The sequence below is a fragment of the Pongo abelii genome, chromosome 20 (genome assembly GCF_028885655.2).
Source record: "Pongo abelii isolate AG06213 chromosome 20, NHGRI_mPonAbe1-v2.0_pri, whole genome shotgun sequence".
In the NCBI taxonomy this organism is placed as follows: Eukaryota; Metazoa; Chordata; class Mammalia; order Primates; family Hominidae; genus Pongo; species Pongo abelii.
The window spans coordinates 22,735,226-22,761,579 of NC_072005.2; the positions used below are offsets into that span (position 1 = coordinate 22,735,226).

At 36.0% G+C, this 26,354-nt stretch overlaps 1 pseudogene; it reads left to right on the forward strand.

The window, feature by feature from the left end:
- Nucleotides 1-4,015: 4,015 nt before the first annotated feature.
- Nucleotides 4,016-22,868, forward strand: LOC100445798 (zinc finger protein 708-like; annotated as a pseudogene).
- Nucleotides 22,869-26,354: the final 3,486 nt, after the last annotated feature.

Genomic DNA, 26,354 nt, shown 5'->3' on the forward strand with positions numbered 1-26,354 from the left:
CAGGGGGCCCAGAAACCCAATCAGAGTAACATGTGAGTGTTGAGTAGACATGTAGACATGAGAATCTCCACTTTCCCTTTCCTCCTATTGCTAAAATACCCACAAATATGCAAGTAACACCTGCTGCAGCTCCAAATTCTAAATCTAGGTCTTGAGATTTGGGAAACAAAAAAAAAAAAAAACAAAAAACCTTTCATCTGAGGAATGCAAGTTCTTTTGGTTGTCAAACTCAGAGAGACATTAAAATGACAACACAATTTTGTCTTTTTCCCATCTTTAAATTATGGGTTTTTTTTTTTTTTTTTTTTTTTGAGACAGTCTTGCTGTGTCACCAAGGCTAGGATATAGTGGCGCGATCTCTGCTCACTGCAACCTCCGCCTCCTGGGTTCAAGTGATTCTCCTGCCTCAGCTTCCCAACTAGCTGGGATTACAGGCATGTGCCCTGGCTAATTTTTGTATTTTTAGTAGAGACAGGGTTTCACCCTGTTGGCCAGGCTGGTCTTGAACTCCTGACCTCAAGTGATCCACCTCCCTCGGCTTCCCAAAGTGCTGGAAAATTACAGGCGTGAGCCACTGTGCCCGGCCCTGAATTATGTATTTATCTCTTAAAACTGTTAGCTACTGCCACCAGTAGCTATAAATTAAACTAATAATGCCACACTGGACACTATAACCACACTCTAAATTTTAACGATGTATATCCAATCAATAATCAATGTCATTTCTGTAAATTAATGAAAATTTCTGATAAACAATTTTATATCAGCCATCTCTCTGTCCTTCTCTTTTTGCCTTTTCATATCGACTTATAACTGCTCCTAATCAAAGTGTAGATGACCTGCAACTTGAAGGTTTGCTCCCAGGTTACAGTCCTCAAGCTTTGCCTCAATAAACTGTCTACTTATATTCATGTTGCCTTAGCTTTATTTCTTTTAGGTAGACATATCATTTAGAACGTGCTAAAGCAGCCTCTATAAAGGGATCTTCCTTTGATTGTACTCTGCTTGCTGTAACACCCAAGAATGAAAAGCCAGGTTGATCCCACCTAGAATCTGTAAATAAGGTCTGGCGTCTTCCTGGAATTTACAAGATAAGGCCAGACTTTGAATTGAGAACGTAGAAAAAACCGACAAGAGACATTTTCTGCATTGTCAGATGTCAACATAGACATCTTAAAGTTCCCCTTTGAGAATGTGATTCTTTCAGCTTCTCAGATCTTGTCCGGTGACATGCTACAGTTATGTGAGGGGCATCAGGTGTAAATAGAATCTGATGGCAGAATAAGTAAGTGTGAACAAGCATCTTCAGAGTTATAGAAAGGTGATAATGTATCCAGAGCCATAACCACAACTACACCTGTCTCTAAAATGTGGGACTGGAGTAGAATATTCCTGTTCTTCCTCTTACCTAAGAGCTAGATAATCAGGATGGGTGATCCAGGTTCTGGAGCTTCTCCAGGGCAGTTTAATTTTTATTTAGAATTAGCCTGAGTCGGCCAAGTGCAGTGGCTCACACCTGTAATCCCAGCTCTTTGGGAGGCCGAGGTGGGCAGATCACCTAAGGTCAGGAGACCAGCCTGGCCAACATGGTGAAACCCCGTCTCTACTAAAAGTACAAAAATTAGCCTGACATGGTGGCATGTGTCTGTAATCCCAGCTACTCAAGAGGCTGAGGCAGGAGAATTGCTTGAACATGGGAGGTGGAGGTTGCAGTGAGCCGAGATTGTGTCACTGCACTCTAGCCTAGGAGACAGAGCGAGGCTCCGTCTCAAAGAAAAAAAAGAAAGAATTAGCTAATTAGCTTGAGTCTCTCCTGCCTGGCTTATCATTGGGCCATCAGCCCAGCATCACTGGGAACTCTTACAATCAGCTGGGTGTCTGTAAGACATTTGAGCATGTCCAGAGAAGAATTGTGCCAGGTTAACAAAAGCGGTTAATTCTGCTTCCGTCTCAGTGTAAAAAATTGAGTCATCCTGTGTTTGCTCCTCCCCTTACACAAGAGATGACTTTGGTGGGTACCCAGATAAGAGTTTCTCCAGTTTTCTGGTACTTGGGTGAAAAACAACCAGGATGTCTGGAGACTCAAACGAATAAACTAATTGCTTTTATTTCATATGGCCATTAGAAAAATCAATGAAGCAGTCATGGTTCCTACCATCCAGGAACTTTTAGTCTAGACTAGCACCTGAATAAAGGGTTGAACTAAGCATCATATGGTTGATACAATGAACAGATGTGTGCAAAAAACCTTGGGCTTTATTTGGGCCCCTTTCTTTATCTTGTAGTGACTTCTTATATCATCAACTAAAGGGATATTTATGAAAAAATGAGTTGTTATTATTACACGCATTTCTATTACCTGCTAAGAATATATATTTATCTTCTAATAATTACCCTAGAAAGCCTTAGGACATTTATTTAAATTGCTTATTAGTATGCATTATGTAATTGACAGGGCAGTGGCTAAAAAAAATTATATGAACCCTGAGATATAAATTTCTCTTAGGCAAGCTTAGGGAAACACAACTGGAAATACCTCAGTGACACAGAGAACAGAATTCTACATAAGTTCCACTCCCTGCCCCAGTTCTGTTCAGATTCACTCTATTTGGGGGTCTTATTTATATCTGGCCCCACTCTGGAGTCTTGCCTCACAGAACTGATTGGAAGAGATCAGAGTTTTGGCTGGTGAATCCTGCTGCCTTTCTAAAGCTGGTACTCACAATTTTCTGCACCCCAAAGGAGATAAATGGGAAAAATAAAGTATATATTTTAAGGTCTTCATTTTTAAATTTTCTATTAAGTCAGTGCTTGCAGAGACATTCCATTTAGCAACTTGTTTTCTATTCCTGCAGATTCAGTAGTTGCTCCACAAGTCACAAAAAAGTAAATATAAACCACAATAAAAGTTTCTCTAAACTGCATTAAACTTTTCTGTATTCCAGTCATCTGTCTACATTTAGCTTTTATTTTCTTTAAAAAAACCAAGAACAGAAACAGAAGATGAAATACATATGCTAGGCCCTTAACCTAATGCTGGGAATTATTAAACACTTAGTACCAACTCCCAGTGTGTTATGAAGATTAAATCACATAATGTGTTATTTCTAGCGCAGTGCTCTGCAACATACTCTTGCTCACATAGTACCTGCTTAGTAAACATTGCATTAGTCCATGTGTACATGTTGTTTTCCAAATGTAGGCTTATTCAGACACTGATACCTTTTGTTGCCTCTGTAAACTTTAAAGAGCCAGCAAAGATTTTGATACTTTAGGATGGAGATTGGTTGTCTTCATTTGTTCCAGAAGTATTTGTGTTGTGACAAGAGTGCCAAGTGTAAGGGACTATGTGCTGTGCCTGCTTTCTCTAACTAATGCTAATAATGAGCCTATGGGGAGCATCATCCACCATTGACAGGGGACTTATTTAAAACACACCTTCATGTACCCTTTGAAAACCTGCAGAATCACATTACATAGAGAGAAATTAAAATTACCGAGTGATTTATAAGTTCATTAAAGCTTGAGAGGCAATGCTTAGCTAAGTGATTATAAATCCAGGGTTCTATTAGTTTGGTGCAAGAGTTACTACGGTTTTTGCCATTCTAAGTAATGTGGATTACTTAGATGTGGATACTCAAATTACATTGCCAATTCACAGAAATATCTTTGCTCGTGCCCTTTCCATGGGTTCTTTTTATTGTTGGACACCTCCATGTTGTTTTAATTAAGTGCCTCATGTGACTCTAAGGTGAGGCCAGAATCAAGTATGAGGGGTTGAAGATACACTCATGAGAGTTCAGTTTCACCTGTTTACTACAGGGTGATCATAGGGCCTGTTCTGTTTGGTTTTGGTATGGACAGGGCAGTGTGGCCCATATTTTCATTATTGTAGCAGAGATTGTTGGTATCTGTGGCAGGGAAGGGCACCTAAGACAGGAAAGGAGAAACACATATTTCTATCATCATGGAACAACTAATTGTTCCTGAATTTTTCATGTTATAAAGGACAGAAATGGATGGACTTTTTCAGCGGGTCTTGGTACTTCTGCCTGTGGGTGTGGTGGTAGCAGGTAAACAAGTGGTGCTGACACCTTTAAAGGCATATTCTCAAGATGCAGGTCTAATTTGTCCGGAGAATCTCAACTGAAAAGGAATCTCAGAGAAGGAGGAGATACGGAAAAATATGCCTTTTTTTAAGCTAAACACATCTCAGATCAAGAGCTGTGTCCACTCTGCCTCCTGGAATTCCATGCGTTTAGTACTTGCAAACCTTTACTTCTCTTCTTGTGTTTTTCCTCCCTAATGAGTTTAACTATTTTTTAAAAATTTTATTGATAGTTAAGGGTCTCTGAAAAATATTTCTTTTTATTTATTTATTATTTTTATTTATTTTTATTTTTTTTTGAGACGGAGTCTCGCTCTGTCGCCCAGGCTAGAGTGCAGTGGCACGATCTCGGCTCACTGCAAGCTCCGCCTCCCGGGTTCACGCCATTCTCCTGCCTCAGCCTCCCGAGCAGCTGGGACTACAAGCGCCTGCCACCACGCCTGGCTAATTTTTGTATTTTTAGTAGAGACAAGGTTTCACCATTTTGGCCAGGCTGGTCCTGAACTCCTGACCTCAGGTGATCCACCCACCTCGGCCTCCGAAAGTGTTGAGATTACAGGTGTGAGCCACCACACACAGCCCATAGTCGATTAACTTTTTGATGTGCTTCTGGATTTGGTTTGTCAGTATTTTGTTGAGAATTTTTTATCAGTGTTTATTAAGAATATTGGCCTGAGGTTTTCTTTGTTTTGTTTTGTCTCTGCTAGGTTTTGGTATCAGAATGATGCTGTTCTTATACAACGAGTTGGGGAGGAGTCCCTTCTCAATTATTTGGAATAGTTTTAGTAGGAATAATAGCAGCTTTTCTTTGTACATCTGGTAGAATCAGCTGTAAGTCTGTCTGGTCCTGGGCTTTTTTTGGTTGGTAGGCTGTTTATTACTAATTAAATTTTGGAGCTTTTTATTGTTCTATTAAGGGATTCAATTTTTGTTGTTGTTGTTGTTCAATCTTGGGAAGATGTATTTGTCCGGGAATTCATTCATTTCTTCTAGATTTTCTAGTTTGTGTGCATAGAAATATTCATTGTGGACTTTAATCATTATTGGTATTTTTGTTGGATATTGTCTGTTTTGTCATTTCTAATTGTGTTTCTTCATTAATCTAGCTAGTGGCTTATTTATTCTTTCTTCATTAATCTAGCTAGTGGTTTATATTATTAATTTTTTCAAAAAATTTACTCTTCGATTTCTCCATCTTTTTTGTAGTTTTTTATGTTTAAATCTTCTTCAGTTCAGATGTGATTTTTGTTATATCTTGTCTTCTGCTAGCTTAAGGGTTGATTTGTTCTTGCTTCTCTCATTCTTCTCTTTATGACATCAGGTTGTTAAATGGAGATTTTTCTAACTTTTTGATGTGAGCACTTAGTTTATAGCACTGCCTTAGCTGTGTTGCAGTGATTCTGCTGTGTTGTATTTTTGTTCTCATGTATTTCAAAGAACTTCTCCATTTCATTTTAGTTATTCCAGTGTAGGTTATTTAATTTTTTATGTGTCTGGTTTCAAGTGGTTTTATTTGTATTGAATTATATTTTATCAAGCTGCAGTCTGAGTGTGTTGTTGATATGATTTGGGGATTTTTGAATTTGCTGAGGATTGCTTAAGTTTTAAATGTGTGGTCAGTTTTAAAGTATGTGCTCTGTGGTAATGAGAACAATGTATATTATGTTGTCTTTAGATGGAGAGTTCTGTAGGTGTCTGTTAGGACAATTTGGTCAAGTGTTGAGTTCAGGTCCTAATATCTTTGTGTTTTTTTTCCTCAGTAATCCATTTATTAGTGTCTGTGGTGTGTTGTAGTTTCCTACTATTATTGTGTCAGAGTCTAACTGTCTTCATAAGTCACTAAGAACTTGCTTTATTTATTTGCACCCATAAACTTATATAACACATTTTTCTCTTCTGCTTTTTTCCCCATAAACATTTTTTTCCAGTGCACACAGTGTGCCCAAGGCTATTCCACAGGTGTCTGAATTCAGTGTCTACTGAAATTCCAATGTCTTGACAGTTCAACATGTTCCAGGACGTGGCTGTTGTAGGAAAAAATATGAATTAGAAATAAGAGGGTTTATTCACATACCTTAAAATAAAGGAGAATATTTTGCTCATCTCTCTTTTCTTATAGCATTTATATTATATGTAGACAATTTGCTCTGTTTTTTTTGAAATATATGTAAGTCATATTAACAGGTAAATAAACCTTTTGGCATTCTTTTTGACTCGGGATTGTCTTTATCTAGGACCTTAGATTCATTGCTTGTTTTTGCTTTGGCAAACGTTTATATTTTTTGTTATTAGCCTTCTAAAGTAGACACAGATTTGTTTAGATTAATGTCATTTTAAGTGCACACAAAAGTTTGGCCCCAAGATAGGATTAAATTTAGCAATACAGGATGATTAAGGCCAAGAGATACTGAGTAAGTTCCTTTGACAGAAAACTCATTATCTGAGATAATGATCTAATATTTGCAGGTTGAAGTACTTACACTGCAAAACAAGAATAGTTCAGTGTATAAACTGTGATGTATGTAGTTACACTTTGCTTTCTATTTTATACTTCAGAATAATTAGCATAGTTATGTGTACTGTTAGCAGACAACCTGCATTTATATAAATTAAACAGTATTTTCTACAATAGTATTCATACAATAGTAGGAATATAAGGGCAAAATATTTACTTTGAATGATTGTTTTAAATAGTCATTTTAATATTGTTCTTCATACTGTTGAAATGAAGTTTTTTAACTGAACTATGGCTACAGACACTTTTTAAATATTTTACATACATTATGACTATTACATTTATACTTATTTATAATATCCAAAAAATTGCTACTAAATTGTTACAGTAAATATTTGTCTAACATGCTTATTAATTTATCCCATATGGGTAGTTACAGATAAGCATAACTTCAGTGTCTTTCATTTCACTAAATTGGAATGCTGCTATCACAGGACAAATAAACACTGGTGATGTGGTCACTGAGAAACCGTAATAGCTGTTAATTTAGCTATGTTGCAAGGTCAAATGTATTTCACTATGTAAACAAAGTCAGATTTCAATTTTTCATCTACAAGTGCTTATGAAAATTGTCAGGTTTATTCCATTGTAGATCTCCCATTCATTGGCTAGGAGATAAGAGAGCAGCAGAGATAGAAGAGAAACCTTATAAAATTCTGCTGAGAATATTTTTTCCTTTTTCATAATGCTCATGTTTCTCATGCTGAGAGTACCTGTGCACTTTGGGTTTTTTTGTTTGTTTGTTTTTTGAGACGGAGTCTCGCTCTGTCACCCAGGCTGGAGTGCATTGGCGTGATCTTTGCTCACTGCAACCTCCGCCTCCCAGGCTCAAGTGATTCTCCTGCCTCAGCCTCCTGAGTGGCTGGGATCACAGGCACACGCCACCAAGTCCAGCTGATTTTTGTATTTTTAGTAGAGATGGGGGTTTCACTATGTTGGCCAGATTGGTCTTGAACTCCTGGCCACAAGTGATCTGCCTGCCTCGGCCTCCCAAAGTGCTGGGATTACAGGCATGAGACACCACACCCAGCAGCACTTTGGGGTTTTAGAGATAAACTCCTTTAAGGAGAATATTTTCTGGCTGATTTGATCAAGTTTATATCTAATCAAAGTGTTCTTCTTAAGATGCCTTTAACTTTTTTTTCTCCATATAATCTTGCTGAGACTGAGAGCTGTTTTTCTCTCCAGTGCTTTGTGTGGCTGTTTCAGGGATCCTATTAGTATCCCATGGTGTCTGTGAATAAGGTGGGCTGTCACAGTGAGAACTCTTAGACCTATCTCTAGCTGGACTCATGCTGGAAATCCAGCAGTATTTTTTTCATGTCACCATTATAAATAGAAACTGAGGCTGAAACACTGCTTTCATTTCCATTATCATGAAGGTGCAGTTCTACCCAGGAGGCCTGCAGGCTCTCCTCCTGCTGCTCAGGCTTCACTCTCTGATGTGGCACTCAAGTGCTGCTGTGGTAACTGGGGTTCATGTAAGATGTGAGCTGCCAGCTGTATGCCCTGTGCTGTAGGCTGTACCTCAGTGGCAGATGATAGGGTTCAAGAGAGGACACTAGCCATCAGGAGAGGGCAAGCAGGATTGCTATAACCCAGTGCCCAGGGAGTAGAGAGCCATTGCTTTAAAATGTAAATAGCCAAAAAGATAGCACCCTAATCAACCGTTTGTGTAGCAGAGTGAGCCTACTTTCAGCAGGCACCTGGCTTCAAGTTGCAAAACTACCTTATATCATGAAGATGGGAAAAGTTTATTTCATCACTGAATATAACCAATTAGCATACATGAATGGCCTCTCCAGTTACCAGGTGAATTCAGGATAAACTATGTATGACATGGTGCTATATATTCTTCTACTTGTGGACTAATTATGGTGACCATCTTTCTGTCTTTGCAATCTGTTAAGCAGATTGACTGGGATGCATGACACATTCTCAATTAATTGTGTAATAAAACATAATTCTTACTGTTCTGTCATTGTGGTGTTTCTCTGGGGATGGAGAAAATTTTTCTTTTAATTATATTTTCCAAACACTGTCTAGAATTATCAGATATGATAAAAACATATAAAGTGCCAACCAGAATTTACTACAGAGAGGACTTTCCCTCTCAGGCTTCCAGTCAACTAACAAATTTGCTGCAAAGTGCCTGCTTTCTCTTAAATATGCAGGCAGAATTGTGTCTCTGCCTGTTAGATACCTGTAGTTTTCTGTGGTCACTTCTAGAGAGACTAGACCAGGTTTCTATAAACTTGACAGGGAAGCAATCAACCATTTTACCTCTTTCTATGACACTTGTATCTTCAGTCCTGAAACTGATTCACAGACCATGGAGCCCAGGTACCCAATCAGAGTAACGTGTGTACTGAGTAGACATGTAGAAATGAGAGTCTCCACTTTCCCCTTTCTCCTCTTGCTAAAATGCCCACAAATGTGCAGGTATCACCTGCTGCTACTCTATCCATCCAGAGCCTAAATCTGCAGCTCCAAATTCTGAATCTAGGTCTTGAGATTTGGAAAATAAAAAAAACTTTTCTCTGAGGAATGCAAGTATTTTTAGTTGTCAGACTCAGGGAGAGATTAAAATGAGAGCACATTTACGTCCTTCTCCCCTTTTTGAATAATGTACTTATCTCTTGAAAGCATTTGCTATCGCCACCGGTAGCTATAACTTAAACTAATAATGCCAATCTAGACAGTATAATTCATACTGTCAACCTTAATGATGTACATCAAATCAATAATCAATGTTATTTCTGTAAATAAATAAAAATTTCTGATAAATTTGTACCAGCCCCATCTCTGTCCATCTTTTTTTGGCTTTACAAATCCACTTGTAACTGTTGCTAAACAAAGTTTAGATTTCAGGCAACTTGAATCTTTGCTCCCAGGTTATAATCCTCAAGCTTGGCCCAAATAAACTGTCTGCTTATATTCATGTTACCTCAGCTTATTTCTTTTAGGTAGGCATATTATTTAGAATGTACTAGTGCAGCCTCTATGAGGGGATTTCTCATTTGATTGTACTCCACTTGCTGTCACACCCGATAACGCAAAGCCAGGTTGATCTGACATAGAATCTGCACATAAGATCTGACCTCTGCCTGGGATTCACAAGCCAAGGCCAGGCTTTGGATTTAGAATGTACAGAAAACAAACAAGAGACATTTTCTGCATGGTGAGATGTCAACATAGATGTCTTGAAGTTCCCATTTGAGAATGTGGCTCTTTGAGCTTTTCAGGTCTTGTCTAGTGACCTGCTACAGTTATGTGAGAGGCTCAAGGTGTAAATAGAATCTGACGTCAGAATCTATAAGTGTAAACAAGCATCTTCAGAGTAAGAGATTAAGGCCACAAAGTATCCAGAGCCTCCACCAAACTACACCTATGTGTTAAATGTGATACTGGAGTAGAGTATTCTTGTCCTTTGTTTGTTTGTTTGTTTTTAACCCAAAAGCTAGCTAATCAGGATGGGGGACTAAAGTTCTGGAGCTTCACCAGGGCAGTTCAATTTTGCATTTAGCCTGAGTGTCTCCTCCCTGGCTTATCAATGGGCCATCAGCTCAGAAGCACTGGGAACCTCTCACAATCACCAGGACCTCTATTAACAATTTGAAAATGTCCAAAACAGAATTGTGTCGAGCTGACAAGAGTGTATAATTCTGCTTCTGCTCAGTTTGAGTAAAATAATTCATTCTGTGTTTTCCTCCCCTCATACACGAAATGTCTTTTGTTAGTACCCAGACGAGAGTTTCTCCAGTTTCCTGGTACTTAAGTGAAAAACAAGGAGGATGTCTGGAGACTCAAACAGATAAACAAATAGCTTCCATTTCATATGACCATTAGAAAAATAGATGAAGCAGTTATGGCCCCTACCATCTAGGAACTTTTAGTCTAGGCCAGCAACTAGAGGAAATGGCTAAACTGAGCATCATATGGTAGGTACAATGAACAGATGTGTGCAATGAAACTTGGGCTTTATTTGGGTCCCTTTCTTTATATTGTTGTGACTTCTGATGTTATCACCTAAAGGGATATTTATGGACAGAAGAGTTATTATTTCTGCTCTTTTTACCTTGCTAGGAATACATATTTATCTTCTAATAAAATTATCCTAGAAAACTTTAAGATATTTGTTTAAATTGCTTCTTAGTATGTGTTATAAAATTAACAGTACAGTGGCTAAAAAAGATTAAAGTTACACAAACTCTGGGATTTAAGTTTCCCTTAGGTAAGTTTACAAAAACAGAACTCAAAATACCCAGTGTCATAGAGAACAGAATTCTACTGAGGATCCTCTCCCTGTCCCAGTTCTGTTTAGATTCACCCTCTATGAAGGCCTTACTAAAGTCTGGCCCAACCCTGGAGTTTTGCCTCAAAGAACTGATAAGAAGAGATGAGAATTTTGAATCCTTTTGCCTTTCTAGAGCTGATGCTCAAAATTTTTTAAAAATCCAAAAGCAGATGAATGGGATAAATAATGTATTTTAGGGTATTAATTTATTATTATTATTATTATTATTATTATTATTGAGATAGTATTTCGCTCTTGTTGCCCAGGCTGGAGTGTAGTGGCGCGATCTCGGCTCACTGCAACCTCCACCTCCAGAGTTCAAGCGATTCTTGTGCCTCAGCCTCCAAAGTAGCTGGGATTACAGGCACCTGCCACCATGCCTGGCTAATTTTTTGTATTTTTAGTAGAGGTGGGGTTTCATCATGTTGCCCAGGCTGGTGTCCAATGCCTGACCTCAGGTGATCCACCCACCTCAGCCTCCCAAAATGCAGTGATTACAGGTGTGAGCCACCATGCCTGGCCTTTTTTTTTTCTTTTTTCTTTTTTCTTTTTTAACGGTGCTAGTAGAGACAGTCCAAGTATTACTTGTTCTCCATTTCTGCAGATCCAGTAGTTGTTCCACAAGTCACAAAAAAAGTAAATATAAACACAATACAAATTCTGCTAAACTATACAAACTCTTTCTATATCCCTTTTACCTGTCTATATTTAGGTTTTATTCTATACATTTTTTAAAAAAATCAATGACAGATAACCAGAAAGAGACATAAAAATGCTAGGCCCCCCTGTCTAAAATCTGGGAATTATTAAAGACAGTACCAGCTCCCAGGGAGTTATGAGGATTAAATCACACAGTATGTTATACCCAGCACAGTGCTCTGTAACATACTCTGGAGCACATAGTACCTGCTTAATAAACATTGGATTAGTACATGTGCACATGTTGGTTTCCAAATGTAAACTTATTCAAACATTTCTGCCTTCTGTTTGTTCTGTAAACTTTAAAGAACCAGCAAAGAATAAGGAAATTGGTTGTCTTCATTTGTCCTAGAAGTACGTGTGTTGTGACGAGGTTGTTGAGTGTAAGGGACTCTTTGCTGTGCCTGCTTTCTCTAACTACTGCTAATGATGAGCCCAGGGGAAGCAACATCAGCATTAACAGGGAACTTGTGTAAAATACCCACTCAAGGACCCTTTCCAAACCTGTGGGATTATATCACACAGAGTGGGGTCGAAATTGCCAAGTGATTTTTAAGCTTATTAAAGCTTGAGGAGCAATGCTTAGCTAAATGGTTATCAGCCCATGTTTCTAGTTAGGATTACATGGCTAATTTGCTGAAATCTCTTTACTTATGCCTTTTTTTTTAGAGGTTCTATTTATTATTCTGAGTAGAAGCATCCATGTTGTTTAAATTAAGTGCCTTATGTGACTCTTAGGTGAGGCCAGAATCAAGTATGAGAGGTTCAAGATACATTTATGAGGGTTAAGTTCCACCTTTGAACTAAAAGGTGGTCACAGGGCCTGTTCTGTTTGGATTTGGTAGTGACAGGTAAATGTGGCTCATATTTTCATTACTGTAGCAGAAATTGACGGAGTCTGTTAAAAGGGAGGTCACCCGAGGACAGGAAAGAAGAAGCTTTTACTTTTATTTCCATGGAGCATCTCATCATTCCTGAGTCTTTTTTTTTTAATATAAAAAACAGAAATGGGTGGACTTTTTTTGCAGCTCTGGGTCCTTCTGCCTGTGGGTGTGGTGGCAGCAGGTAAACATGTGGTGCTGATGCTTTTAAAGGCATATTCTCCAGATACAGGTGTAATTTGTCCAGAGAATCTCGTCTGAAGTGAATTTCCAGAGAAGGAGTAGAAAGAGGAAAAAATGACATTTTTTCAGCTAAACATGTCTCAGATAAAGAGCTGTGTCCACTCTGCCTCCTGGAATGCCATGCTTTCAGTACTTGCAAACCTTAATCTCTCTACTTGTGTTTTTTCTCCCTAATAAGTTTGTTTTAAGTATGTTTTAAATGTTTTATGGTAGTCAAAATTCTCTGAAAAATATTTCTTTCCTATATACCAGACCTTTCTCTACATTCTCTACATCATGGCTTCTTATATGCCATGCAAAATTCTCACCAGTAATTTATGGTCTGCAATATTAAAAATGTTCCCTTTGTGGTGTTGAACATGGGAAGGTGTGGATACCCAAGATTCCTATTGGGAAAAGCTGGGGTCTTTAGTAAAGATGAAGAACATCTAATGTTGACATTTCATCTGAGTTCTCCATTAGCTCTATGCAGAACACTGTTTAGAAAATGCTGATTTAAACAAGATGGCATTTATTACACAAAAACTTCTAAAAAATTTATTAGAAGGTACTTGCTATTAGGGTGTTAAAGACAGACTATTTAAAATCACTACTAAAAATGACAAATTTTCAGGGTAACTCGTAACTCAACATATCTTTTCCATCTGAAACATATACATAAATGATTCTATATGATGCAAATAGAGCACTGAAAAGTGCACACATTTGTGTTTATGCCCTTAATTTTCTACTTTATCATCCAGAAAAGTATTATAGATACACTGGTGTTGTGGATCTTATGCCATTCTCTTTTCTCAGAATTAGAGACATTAGGAAATATTTCTGTGTAAATAAATATTTTATTGGATAATTTCAGTCACTCCTGTAAGTCAGAACCAGTTCTTTTTACTCTCTCATTTTGCCTTTAGTCAAGTTATAAATTTTGCTGGCTACCTGGTAAGTGTGTGTGTGTGTGTGTGTGTGTCTATGTGTGTGTGTTTGTGTTTTTCAGGGACTGTTGACATTTGCAGATGTGGCCATAGAATTCTCTGGAGGAGTGGCAATTCTTGAACACTGCACCGCGGAATTTATATAGGAAAGTGATGTTAGAGAACTACAGGAATCTGGTCTTCCTGGCTGATGATGACTTCAACACACAATTCCAAACATACCCTAATGGTTTCATTTCTCTTTTTTGTAGAATGTGTTTTGGTAATTTATGCTTTGCATAAATGAGTTTCAGATCCATGTTTTCAAGAAAATCTTGGGGATTTGTCCATATATAAAATAATTTTTTCAGGATGTTTCATCTTGACCTGAACTTTCCACATTCCTGAGCTGATCTGTGTCCTTTACTCTAGATTAGCAGTAATTTCATTAATTTACTGACATAAAATATTGTTGTCCATACCTTAAAATCTAATTGCCAACACCAAGTTTTGACTCAGTATTACTGGATAGTGAAATTAATAACCTACATATTTAAAATATTTAAAATTCCCTGTAGAAATCAGTATTTTGTGATTACTTTATGAAAATATTTTATTACACCCTCTTTACTGAACACATAACTAGGTTGGTAACTGGAGAATATGAGCAAAATTTACGTTATTTATTTGTAATGAAATAAGTATTGCTGTCTCTAAGCCAGACCTGATCACCTGTCTGGAGCAAGAAAAAGAGCCCTGGAATATGAAGAGACATGAGATGGTGGATGAACACCCAGGTAGGTGAGAGTGAAGGTGAATACAATGGTTGACACAAACGAGAGGTCTAAAAGTTAAGGAGAAAGCCAGTTGTTAAAATATGAGTTGGAAAGCTGTGTTTTATAGGAAATAGTTTCTGGGAAGCCTAAGAGTTTTTTGTTTGTTTGTTTTGTTTTGTTTTATCTCAAATTTGGACATCTTCTGTTTTATGCTTTTAAATTTTCTAAGGATTCTGTTTCTTTTTGGTGATCTTCTTTCAAGTTTTCAGTGAGAGCCACTATCCTCTTCATGGCATATAAAAAAACTTCACAGTCTGACTGCTTTTACGGAACACACAAATCTGCATAATTTTAAGAAACTGTGTTAAACAATTTTTTAAGTTTTCTTTCTGTATCGTGTAAAATGTGAGTCGTAGTTTCTGTTCCTTTTTTTTTGTTCATTTTTCTGCACATTTCATCTTGTTTATATTACTATAGTCTTCAAATATAGTTTGAAGTTAAAAAGTATGATGCCACTGTGCTTTGTTCTTTATTTTTAAGATTGCTTTGACTATTCAAAGTTTATTGTAGATTCATGGAAATTCTAAAATTGTATTTTCCATTACTTAAAAAAATTGCCACTGAAATTTTGATAGAGAGTTTATCGAATCTATAGATCACTTTGGATAACATGGCACTTTAACAGTATTTATTTTTTAAATGCATAGACATGAAATATTTTTAAATTTATTTATGTCTTTTCTAATTTCTATTACTGATGTATCATTATGAAGACTTTTTACCTCCTTTGTTAAATTTGTTCTCAGAAATTTATCATTTTAATGCTATTGTAAATAGGATTGTTTTCTTCCTGTATTTTATCAGAGAGCTTGTCTTAAGTGTATGGAACCCTAACTGGTATGTTAATTTTATATTTTTCTAATTTACTGATCGTATTTAGTAGTTTAGACAGGTTTTAATGTACTGTTTATGATTTTATATATATAGGATCATATGATATACAACCAGCAACTTTTTACTTGTTTTTCATTTGAATGGCTCTTTTTTATTTTTCGACTAATTCTTCTGCCACATACTTTCAATGCTATGTTAAAATAGAAGCATTGACAATGGGCACAATATAGTTTTGCCTTGGTGTATGTGAATTTGAAGGAGCAAAGACTTCTTCAAGTTTTTTAAACTGCTTTAAGGAGGTAAAGATCATCTTTTGTTGGGCCTCCAGGGTGATGGGATGCCCTCTGGGTTTGTAATAAAGAGGCATTGCAGCTTGGTCACCAGGCTGCTGGGTCTGCACTAGGGACCACCTTTAGTTGGCTTGTTACAAGGGGTTTTGGTAGTTGTAATTCCCATTTTATATTTTGGATAGATTGAATTTCTTTTGGTACTTTGCTCTGTAGAGCAGACACTAGTGCAGGTTTCTGCAGTCAAGTCTGCATAAGGTGGGCCTTATGTCAAAATGTGGATGAGTACAGCTTTCACTGAGTACCAGAAAGAATTTTTCCAGGTCACTGTGTGGGTTCCTAGGTAGGCAGAACTGGCAATTAACTGTGGCTCAGGGAGCTGAAACTGAGTCATTGAACTGCTTCAAGAACCATGGTAAAGGCCAAGGTCTGCAGGCCTGCCTGCATGGCTATAAATGAATGTCTTCCTCCAGGCCTCTGGAAGGGCAGGACCTCTCTCAGATTGTGGCTGGAAGAAGTTTGAGATGGTTACACAGTAAGTTCAGAATTTTCTGTTGTGCCAAGCTAGGTAGGCCACTTCCTAGTCTGTTGTTAAGAACAGGGATCCTGTAGTTTGCCACCTAAACGAGGGCCTGCCTTCTGAAAAGAAGACTTTTCAATCTTGGGCTTTATCAGATCTTCACAACCCCCTCTCTGGATCTCAAAGCTCTCTTAAAGGCACTTATTTTTGAGACGAAGTCTTGCTGCACAGTCCAGGCTGATCTTGAAATCCTGGCCTGAAGCAATTCTCTAACCTGAATGTACCATGTAGCTGTCATTACAGGTTTGAGCCACGAGGCCTGCCTCTCTCATGAAGGTATTTTTGTCAGAGATGGCTGACAAATTGTCTTGCTGTGCAGGGAGTAAGAAAATAGGGTACCTTTCCTTCTTCCATCTTACTGATTTCACTCTCTTCATACATTTTTATTCTTTATTTTCTATTACAAATTTGTAATTTTAGATTCAGAGATTTAGAACAATATTCTAGAATTTACATGTTATGCCTGAAGTAAATTAGATAATTAGTGGACACTCCATATTTACTAAAACAGTTACTTATAAATTTAAGTTTGCTGTAGGCAAAAAGGAATTATACTCACGCCTGTAATCCCAGCACTTTGGGAGGCCGAGGCAGGCGGATCACAAGGTCACGAGATCGAGACCATCCTGGCAAACACAGTGAAACACTGTCTCTACTAAAAATACAAAAAATTAGCTGGGCGAGGTGGTGGGCACCTGTAGTCCCAACTACTCGGGAGGCTGAGGCAGGAGAATGGCATGAACCCGGGAGGCGGAGCTTGCAGTGAGCAAAGAGAGCACCACTGCACTCCAGCCTGGGCAAAAGAGCGAGACTCCGTCTCAAAAAAAAAAAAAAAAGGAATTATAGGATTTGCACCCACTTTTTCAGCCTATATCTAAATAATCACATAATTTTTTCCCATATATTTGTTTTATATATCATAGGCTCTAACCATATTCTGCTTACATTTAGCAATGTGAGGCTATTCTTTGCTTCTAAAGTTGGATTACAGCAGTTTTATTTTGTGTAAGAATAGCATATATTTAAAAGATAAAAATTATTTCTAGTTTTAAAAAATGTTTAAAGTTTCTCATGAGAATCTTTTATTTATGACTATACTGCAGTTTCTCTGAAATTTCACAGCCATATAGTGCATGTCAATGATTTAAAATACCTGCCTTCCATGAGTACACAGTTAGTCAAATATTGTAGTTAGCTAGACAAATCTTTTCTTAATAGTACCTCAATATTGCAAACCAGAATTTATGAATAAACTTTTCTCTTATTATTGTTTTCCAGTCTATATTGGTGTTTTATAGTGTTGGTTTCTTAACATCAGTTTATTGTGGGTTTTGATTTTACTTATGTACTATAATATTAGACAATTTGCAATTCTATTTGTACACCTTAAGTCAATGTGGGGTTTAATTATAAATCAGCTGTATGTCTATCACAATCAGATTATATATGTGTGTGTGTATCTATAAGTATAACCCTAATTTTTGTTATGGCTTATCTTGTTTACATTCTCTCTTAGCTGAATGGTGATTTTTTCTTTTCTAAGTGAATAGTCAAGGAAATAGTCTTATTTTCACCATGTGTTTAATGATGAATATATATTTCCTTTGTGTGAGAGAGACACTTTTGTGATTTGAAGGTAATTTTTGAAAAAAATTATAACTCTGTATTTTTTCAGTTTTTCTTTGAAAAACATTGTTGTAAAAACATAAAATTTACCATCTTAAATCTATTGAAGGGTACATTTCAGGGCCAGGCATGGTGGTGGCTCACATTTGTCATCCCAGGATTTTGGGAGGTGAAGACAGAAGAATCGCTTGAGCCCAAAAGTTTGAGAGCAGCCTGGAAAACATATGGAGATTCTCTCTATACAAAAAAATTATAAAAATAGCCAGGCGTGGTAGTGTGCACCTGTAGTCTCAGCTCTTTAGGAGATTGATGGTGGAGGATTACTTGAGCCTGGGAGCTTGAGGCTACAGTGAGCCATAATTTTACCACTGCACTCAAGCTTGGGGGACAGAGTGAGACCCTGTCTCAAAAAAATAAGCTGTACATTTTAGGATTGTTTAGTATATTCATATTATATAAAAGACTTCTATAAATTTTTCATTTTGAGAAACTAAAACTCAATACCCATTAAGTAACAACTGCCCATTTTACTCTCTCCCCAGCCCTTGACAAATGCCCTTCCATATTTTGTTTCTGTGTATGTGACTAATTAAGATATCTCATATAAGTGGAATCATATAGTATCCATCATTTTGTTACTGGCTTATTTCAGGTAACATAGTATTATCACAGTTTATCTTAAAATATGACAAGATTTACTTAAGGCTGAGTAATATTCTATTGTGTGTGTGTGTGTGTACGTGTGTGTGTGTGTATAACATGGTTTTTCATGTGTTTATGAGTCAAGGAATATCTAAGTTGCTTCAGCCTCTTAGCTTTTGGGAGTACTGGTACAATAAACATGGATGTTCAAATATGTCTTTCAGGTCCTGTGTTGCATATTTTGGATATAAATTCATAAATGAGACTGCTGTATTTGATGATACTTTTATTTTAATAACTTGAGGAACATTTATAAGTTTTGAAATAATGACTGCATCCTTGTTTTCCACCCACAATCAACACGACTGTCATTTTTATTGCATCATCAACAGATTTGGTATTTCTAAAAAATTGATAGTTGCCATTCTATTAAGTATAAGGTAATATTGTTTTTCAATGTAATTTTTATTCATTTCTTTACAAATGGTAATTCTGCATGTTTTTTCAAAGCATTTTCCCATTTGTGTATCATTTTTGATAAAAATTTAGTTCAATTATTTCTAAATCAAGTTATTCAACTTCATTGTTCAGTTTTAAGAGTTGCTTATATATTTTTAATATTAACTCCTATCATATGTGATTTGCAAATATTTTCACCCACTTTCTGAAAGGCATTGTCACTCTATTGAATGTTTTCATTGACATGCAGAAATTTTGGAGTATAGTGTAGTTAAATTTTTCTTTTTTTTCTTTGTTGCTCATCCATTTAATGTCATATCTAAGAAAACGGTGTCAAGACCAATGTCATGTCTTCTCCCTATACTTTTTTCTAAGAGATTTGTTAGTTTTTTAATGTCTAAGTATTTTATTTAAAATACTTTTCATATTTGGTTCAAGGAAATGATCTAACTTTATTTTATCAGTGTTGATATCTAGTTTTCAACATTATGTTTTGAAGAGATTAGCTTCTCTCTATTGTGTGCTCATGGCAACTTTGTGGAAAATCATTTTATTATATGCAGAAGGGTTTATTTCTGGGCTATTATCTTTCACCTGTTTATCTGTGTGTCAGGACCACGTTGTTTGTCTTATTTAGCTTTTAATATGTTTGGAAATCAGGAAATATAATGCCTCCTTGTTTTTTAATGGGTGTTTGGCCATAGTTTATCATTAAATTAAAAAAATTTTAAATAATATGTTTGTAAAAAATTGTGCTATTCAGATTTTTATAGAGATTATAATAAATCTGTTCACCACTCTAGGCTGTATTGACATCTTTGAAGGATTAAATTTTTTTACCCTTAAGCCAAGAATATGTTAAAGAGTGTGTTTTATTTTCATATATATTTGGATTTGCCAGTTTTACTTTTGCTCTTAATTTCTTGTGTTATTCAGTTCTGGTCAGAAAACACATATGATTTTGGTCTTCTTAAATTTATGTCTTGTTGTTGTTTGAGGCAGGATCTTACTCTGTCACTCAGGCTGTAATGCAGTGGAATAATTTTGGCTCACTGCAACCATAACCTCCCAGGCTCAAGTGATCATTTCACCTCAATCTCCCAAGTAGCTGACACTATAGCAATGCATTACCCTGCCTCACTAATTTTGTGATTATTTGTAAGGGCAGGGTTTCACTGTGTTGCCCAGGCTGGTCTCAAATTTCTGGCTCCACATGTTTCTCCCATCTCAGTCTTCCAAAATGTTGAGACTATAGGCATGAGCCACTGCACCCAGCTGGTATTCTCAAATTTAATAAGACTCGGTATGTGTCCTAACAGAATATACCAGGCACAAATAAGAATATTGTGTATTCTCTTGCTTTTGATTAAAAAGATTTGTATATTCCTGTTAAGCCTAATTGGCCTGCAATATTGTTTGGATTTCCATGTTCTCCAAACCTTATGCTGCAATGTAATCCTCAGTGTTTAATGTGGAACCTGGTGGGAGGTGTTTTTGTCATGGGAGCAAATTCCTCATGAATGGCTTGACACTATCTTGTTCATCAAAGTGTTTACACTCTGTTAATTCAAAGATTGGTTCATTAAAAGAACCTGGCACTCACACTTGCTCTTTCTCTTACCATCTAATATGTCCTGTTACTCTTTGCCTTTCACCTAATTGTAAGCTTCCTGAGATTCTCACCAGAAGCAGATGCTGGCACACACTTTTTCTACGTCTGCCAAACTGTGAGCCAAAAAACCTCTTTGCTTGATGAATTATCCACTCTCAGATATTCCTCTCTGCAAAACAATTGAAGTTGGCAATTTACTTCTAGAGGCATTATGTTATATTAGGGAGCAGAAAAAGCTGTGTTGGTTAAATATAACAGACTTTTCTTTTTCTTCTGTGAGTTTCTTTATATTGTGCTCACCTGGGACACTGCCCACACTTGACTCATTTATAAATTTTCCACAAAAGTATTTTGGTCTGTATGATTTTGTTAACTTTATATGTCTAGGAAGAAATTATGGTCTGTGGTATTGTGCTTTGTCATCTTGCTTATGCAGTTTGTGTAATTTTATAGATTAGACTTAGAAAGCATATTAGAGTCTAGCAATTAAAGTAATGTGTTATTTTTATTTCTTTCAGTAATGTGTTCTCATTTTACCCAAGACTTTTTGCCAGAGAAGAACATAAAAGAGTCTTTCCAAAAAGTAACACTGAGAAGATATGAAAAATGTGGACATTAAGAAATTTCTGTTAAAAGAAGGCTATAAAAGTATGGATGAGTGTAGGTTGCACAAAGAAGTTTTAATGAACTTAACCAATGTTTCCCAACTACCCAGAGCAAAATATTTCAATGTGATAAATATGTGAAAGTCTTTCATAAATTTTCACATTTAAAAGCACATAAGATAAGACATACTGATAAGAAACCTTTCAAATGTAAAGGATGTGGCAATCATTTTGCATGCTGGTTACACCTAACTCAACATAAAATAATTCATGCTACAGTGAAGTTTTACAAATGTGAAGAATGTGGAAAAGCCTATAACAGATCCTCAACCTTTACTACACATAAGAGAATTCATACTGGAGAGAAACCTTACAAATGTGAAGAGTGTGGCAAAGCTTTTAACCAGTCTACAAACCTTACTAGACATAAGAGAATTCATGCTGCAGAGAAACCCTACAAATGTGAAGAATGTGGCAAAGCTTTTAACCATCCCTCAAACCTTACTGCATGTAAGAAAATTCATACTCGAGAGAAACCCTACAAATGTGAAGAATGTGGCAAAGCTTTTAACCAGTCCTCAATACTTTCTAAACATAAGAAAACTCATACTGGAGACAAACCCTACAAATATAAAGAATGTGGCAAAGCTTTTAATGGATCCTCAAACCTTACTATACATAGGATAATTCATACTGGTGAGAAACCCTACAAATGTGAAGAATGTGGCAAAGCTTTTAACCAAGCCTCAAAACTTGCTAAACATAAGAAAATTCATACTGGAGAGAAACCCTTCAAATGTGAAGACTGTTGCAGAGCTTTTACAGACTATGCAACCCTTACTAGACATAAGAGAATTCACACTGGAGAAAAACCAAACAAATATGAAGACTGTGGCAAAGCTTTTACATATTCTACAACCCTTACTAGACATAAGATAATTCATATTGGAGAAAAACCATATAAATGTGAAGACTGTGGCAAAGCTTTCAACGAATCCTCAATGCTTACTACACACAAGAAAATTCACACTGGAGAGAAACCATACAAATGTGAAGAATGTGGCAAAGCTTTTACAGACTCTGCAACCCTTACTAGACATAAGAGAATTCATACTGAAGAAAAACCATACAAATATGAAGACTGTGGCAAAGCTTTTACAGACTCTGCAATCCTTACTAGATGTAAGAGAATTCATACTGGAGAAAAACCATACAAATATGAAGACTGTGACAAAGCTTTTACAGACTCCGCAATCCTCACTAGACACAAGAGAATTCATACTGGAGAAAAACCATACAGATGTGAAGAGCGTGGCAAGGCTTTTACAGACTCTGCAACCCTTCCTAGACATAAGAGAATTCATACTGGAGAAAAAGCATACAAATGTGAAGACTGTGGCAAAGCTTTTAACGAATCCTGAACACTTACTGCACATAAGAGAATTCATACTGGAGAGACACCTTACAAATGTGAAGAATGTGGCAAAGGTTTTAACCATTCCTCACACCTTACTACTACACATAAGAGAATTCATACTGGAGAGAAACCATACAAATGTGAAGAATATGGCAAAGCTTTTAGCCAGTCTTCATCACTTACTAAACATAAGGTAATTTATACTGGGGAGCAACCTTACAAAAGTGAAGAATGTGATAAAGCTTTTAACCTATCTGCAAGCCTTATTAAGCATAAGAAAATTCATACTAGGGAGAAACTCTACAAAACCAGAAAGTGACCATGATTTTGACAACACCTCAAACCTTTTCTAAATATAAAAGAAATTGTACTGGTGACAAATCCTAGAAATGTGAAGAATGTGACAAAACCTTTAAAAGATTGTCCCACTTATTTTTAGGTAAGATAATTTTTACTGGAGAAAACACCTACAAGGGTGAACAATATTGTGAAATTTCTAATTAATAGTCACAAGTTATTGCACAGGAAAGCACTTATACTTGAGAAAAATTGTACAAATACACATAATGTGAAATAACCATTAATATCTGCTCACATCTTACTCAACATTAGAGAGTTGGTAAATAATAAAAGCATTATAAATGCAATTACTGTAAAAAAAAGTAAGACTTTAAAGTGAAGAAGAGGCTGGTCATGGTGGCTCATGCCTGTAATCCCAGCACTTTGGGAGTGCTCAGGTGGGTAGATCATGGGGTCAGTAGTTTGAGACCAACATGGCCATAGAAACCCCATCTCTACTAAAAATACAAAAATTAGCCAGGCATGTTGGTACACACCTATAACCCTAGCTACTAAAGAGGCTGAGGCAGGAGAATTCCTTGAACCTGGGAGGTGGAGATTGCAGTGAGCTGAGATCACACCACTGCACTCCAGCTTGGGTGACAGAGCAAGACTCCATCTCGTAAAAGAAAGTGAGGAAGAGTATTCATTTTGAAGACAAAGATTACAAACATAAAGAGGGTTGTAGTACCCTTACTTGTATCACAGATTTTATTGTACACATTTTGTACTACAAAAAATCTCTGAAGCAGTTTCTCAAATTTGGCTCAACATCAGGAAATTTATGTTGGGAAAACAATCTTGCAAATGTAATAAATTTGGAGAAAAATTGTTTCAATAACTATTTCTTAGAAAACACCAGAGGTTTCATACTAAAATATATTTTTGCAGATGTAGTAAATAGGAAACAATGTTTAATCCAAAATGAAATCAATGTAAATATCAGAAAATTCACAGTAGAAGTACCCAAGGCACTGAAGCTACAGACATTACACTAAATCAGAGTGCTAAGTATAGAAAATAATCTAGAACTAAAGTTGCTAAATAAATTATTTGTATGTCACTTTAAAAGAAGTAGAGAATTTTTTAAATGTTATAATTACATTATAAGTATACTTTGGTCCTTAAAATTACATATTTTAAACAAGAATAATGATGCAATTCTACTCTCAAAATACTTCATGCTCTATTTTCCTTCCTACTGTGAAAGCATGTTACTAATTGCTGCATCAAAATATAAGGTTTTTTTTTATTAGGTGGACATTATTTATGACCTTTTCTATGGAAGAGAAAAGGCATTAAAATGTAAGACATGTGATGAAATTGTAAGTGGAGAGACTCTTTTTAGTTAACACGTAGTATTAAGTAACGCATGAGTTAGATGTTCAGAGTAATATTCTACATTATAGTGATAACATTTTTAATTTTAGTTAATTAAAATTTATTAGTAGTATATCATTTTACTAATAGTACTTTTATATAATAGAATATGGTACATTATTAAATTTTTATAGATTAAGTGTGAACTTATTTTTTTTTTGAGATGGAGTTTCCCTCTTGTTGCCCAGGCTGGAGTGCAGTGGCATGATCTCAGCTCACTGCAACCTGTGCCTCCCGGGTTCAAGTAATTCTCCTGCCTCAGCCTCCTGAGTAGCTGGGATTACAGGTGCCCATGACCATGCTGGCTAATTTTTTGTATTTTTAGTAGAGATGGGGTTTCTCCATGTTGGTCAGGCTGGTCTCAAACTCCTGACCTCAGGTGATCCACCTGCCTCAGCCTCCCAAAGTGCTGGGATTACAGGCATAAGCCACCACATCTGGCCATGTGAACTTAATTTTTTAAAGTTTGTTAAAACCATTGTGCATTCAATAAAGTGTTATTATGCCACTAACTTTAATCTATTCAACCTTACTCAAGGATGTAGGTAAAAGATGTTAACAATATGCTATTTGGTAACACAATGGACTAACATTTCTAGTAATCTCTTTTGCCAGTGACTTTAAAGTGCAAAGAAGTTAAAGAATATTGTTTCCATAGGTTAAATATTTACTTGTTTTTTCTTATTTTAGCTTATTTTTCTTAATTTTTGTGAGTACATAGTATGTGTAGGTATTTTTGCTATATATAGCCTATTTGGATACAGGAATAAAATAGGTAATAATCATATCAGGGTGAATTAAGTATCCATCATCTCCAGGATTTATCCTTTGTATTAGAAACCAATTCTACGCTTTTCGATATTTTAAAATGTACAATTAAATTGTTATTCACTACAAGGTCAGGTTTATGGTCATAATAAAATTTATGTACAATTATAAATAAAATTCATACATTTCTGAGTCCAGAATAAACATTAAAAATTGCTACATATTTTTCTTTGAATATATGCCATCTCTGCCTGCAAACACATACAGATTTTTAGTTTTGATTTACATAGAGTTAAATATACACATACATTACTCTAAAGATAAACCTTAAGTTTAAGAAAATTATGGAGTAAGTAAGCATGTTTGAATGCGTTTGTACCTATTTTCAGAAGAAAAAAGCAATATTGGTACAAAATGAATCATTTTAATAAGGTGACTAGAAGACTAAAAACCTCAAAAATGCTAAAAGCAAATTGATACCCTCTGCTTTTTATTGAATTGATTACTGTAAAATCTTACAGCTAATGGATCAGAATCTCCTTATGCAAATGTTTTGTCTTTATTTGTCTGGTACTCATGTTAGACCCATAATTTTCTTGTTTCTCATAATTTTTCCCTTTTATAGCTTATGAGATCTTCATTATGTGAGCTGGTCAAGGATTGTATGAATGATTTTTATACAATTTAGTAGTGCACAGAATATAATTTCTAGATGTAATTCCACAATTAGTTTATTAAGTTATATTTTATTGAGTTAGAACATTCCATTTAGTTCTTTTAACTGGTGAACCCTATAGAAGCCTACTTTTTTTTAGTTATTGTTCCTTTCACTTTTTATAATTGACAGAAGTAAAATTGACTTATCGATTCAGCCAGTTTGTTCAGCTAAGTACTAGGGAAGTTTTGTAAGTCATGAGGATGTTTATATATATAAATATAGCAAACAAACATGACAGTGTAACTGATGCTCCATAGTAAGACAGAAATGTTCCTGTGAAAGTTAGTTTCAACTTCATGTAAGATATAGAAAATAGCAATGGTGAACAAATAACTAATTCTTCCTGTGAAGAGTCATTTTTTTTTCAGGCTGCAAAGCTGGATCTTGCTAAATTTAAAGAGGAATTTTGCTTCTTTTATATTCGAATTATCTTTAGTTTTCTCTGTCTAATTCTGTGTTTTTCAACTATGTGTGCATCACAGCCCTTCTTTTTCTTTTCTCTGTTTTATGGCTACAATTTTCTCATAATCATTTTCATGCCGTGTCATTTAGCATGGTAATTTGTTGGTTTTGATGAGAAAGTTGGTATTTTTAATGCAC